Consider the following 2,398-nt stretch of genomic DNA (forward strand, 5'->3'; position numbering starts at 1 on the left):
CCGCGGCCCCCCGCCGGGCCCGGCAGGTGCGCGGCGGCCCGCCCCCCTTGTCTGCCGTGTCCCGACCCGACACCCCGGCCGGTCCGGCCCGGTTCCCCACCCGGAGTCGCCGAGGAACCCGCGAGAGTGAGCGCCCTTCTCTAGGGACCCACTGCTCCCAGGTCGCGGCCGGGCTGAGGGGTAGAGGGACAGGGTGTGCCAGGGACTCCCGACCCCCACCCGCCTGCTAAGGGATTCAGTGCTTTTTAAACATTGGGGGTTTTTTCAACTTACAAAAATAAGATATACCAAATGGCGTAACTGGAGACCGCTGAAAAGCCCCAAAACGGGAGGGTGACACCGAACGCCAATTTTTCTATTTAGATTGACTCGTCGACTCAAGGAATTGGGAGAGGAGCCAGTTCCACTCTTTACTTCCTTAGCCTGAAAGCCCCTCCCTCTTCCCCACGCTGGTTCCCGCCCAATCTCTGGTTCATCCTTCAAGGCACACCTCACACGCCTCCTCCAAATAGCTTTTCTGTTCTCTTTGTTCCTTGCATCGCAACTGGGACGCATGCAATCAAAAGTTAATCCTCTCCCGCCCCTCCTCAGAGCCTCCTTTTTATCAAAGGTGTTCTGAAAGGAGCCTGAGCTTCAGACCTGGGTTAGGGACAAAGCCATTCTACCCTAACTTCTTAGCTTTAATATCCTTAATTTAACAAGCTACCTATTCTCACTGAGTTTACCTGGAATTTTTGGATGCGTCGTCAATGCGGGTGACTGCCCCTGGCATATTAACACGTCTTGAGTTAATGTTCGTTTTCTTCTTGCATTTCTTTTTTGTGCTTTGTATGATATTTTAATAATTTGTATGCTTTCTTAGTTCAGCCTCATACTCCCAGCTGCTTGAAGGCAGAGGGCTCATCATGAATCTTGCTCATCTCCGCATTACTGAAATGACTAACACGGTGCTTTGCAACCAACAAACATTTGTTGGATTGAATTGAGTCATGTTTGTAAATTGAACATTACTCTCTTTCCTTTTATTCTCCCTCATTTGCTCCCTCAATCCTTTCTTTTTTTTTTTTTTTTCCTAACGGTCAAATCCATTCTAACCCATCAAATCCATTCCTACATATGTAGGATATGAACTACATATTATTATGTGAACTACACATATTAATGTCTCCGCGTGATTATTCAGGCTGAACATTTTTTTTATTTTGAGCTAAGCTGGACTGAAAAATTGGCAAAAGTGAAAATGGGCTATCAGTTCAGTGACAGAAGTGATGTCAAGTGAAAATTGGGGTTAAAAAAGAAAAAGACCTCAAGTCCATCACAAACTGAAGACTAGGTTTTGAAAGCCCTGATTTCAAACTTTTAGGTTAAAAATGTTTTTATCAAGATCCACAAAGTATAAAAAACTGTGCCAACTTATAATGCCCAAGTATATATTGCCCTTTTAACTCCTGAATTGGGAACTGGGTGGCATTAGACATTTAATCATAATAAAGGATCTAACTGGATTATTGGCTTAGAGTTACATAAAAGAATCTGATAAAAGAATTGAGACTCAGTCACCTATCAAGCTAAGAATATAGTTAGGACTAGAATCAAGTGGTCTGATAGTGCTGATAGTGATTTAAATGCTGCCTGAATTAAGGGATTATGTTTGTAGATTTTGATTACTTAGGAGGAAGGCATAGGATATCTGACAGGATATTCCTGTTAATGGATACTGCGATCTCAGTAACTAGAGTTCAACTATTTATACCAATATGTGATCTTGAACACCTTCTGAAGCAACAAGATTATTTCAATGTTTCCCTTCACTAATAGCAACCAATCATTACATGCCTGCTTTACATACAATGAGTACTCACTAAATATTTTAAATGGTGTGTTGACTTTTATTAGAAGGGCAAGCATGTGCCACTACTGCTCTGACTTACTGCACCTATTCATTTCTTATCATTCATTCATTCATTCATTCAAGTCATTCCTGAAAAGGTGATATTTCAGCAAAGATTTGAATGAGAAGAGAAAATGAGCAAGAGATATGAAAACAGTATAGCATACCCAAAGGTCTTCAAGTGAGTATGATTGACATGTTGAAGGAAGAGTAGGAGGTGAGGGTGACTAGAGTGGAATGAATCGGGAAAAAAAAGAGATGAAGTCTTAATGGTATGGAGGGAATAGATCCTGTAGAGTTATGAAGGTCACTTACTGTGAGTGAGATGGGGAGCCATTGGATAATCTGAGCAGATGAGTGACATGATCCAGTTTATGTTATTAAAGGACATCTGCTGTTATGAGGAGAAAGGACTCGGGGGATCCATACAGATGTTATTTTAATAACTCAAATAAGAAATAATAGTTGTGGCCTGCCAGTGACAAGGTGATTAAAGTGGCTGGTTAC

The 2,398-nt window shown here is 42.2% G+C and overlaps 1 protein-coding gene across 1 annotated transcript in view; it reads right to left on the reverse strand.

Moving 5' to 3' along the window:
- Nucleotides 1–439, reverse strand: part of AKAP9 (A-kinase anchoring protein 9) — a 170,525-nt gene extending 170,086 nt beyond the window's left edge. The window contains exon 1 of the mRNA XM_014590551.2: nt 274–439. The gene's annotated coding sequence lies outside the window, so the exon portion shown is untranslated. The remainder of the gene's footprint in view (nt 1–273) is intronic.
- Between the last annotated feature and the right edge of the window lie 1,959 nt (nt 440–2,398).

The sequence above is a fragment of the Tupaia chinensis genome, unplaced genomic scaffold (assembly GCF_000334495.1).
Source record: "Tupaia chinensis unplaced genomic scaffold, TupChi_1.0 Scaffold000460_1, whole genome shotgun sequence".
In the NCBI taxonomy this organism is placed as follows: domain Eukaryota; kingdom Metazoa; phylum Chordata; class Mammalia; order Scandentia; family Tupaiidae; genus Tupaia; species Tupaia belangeri.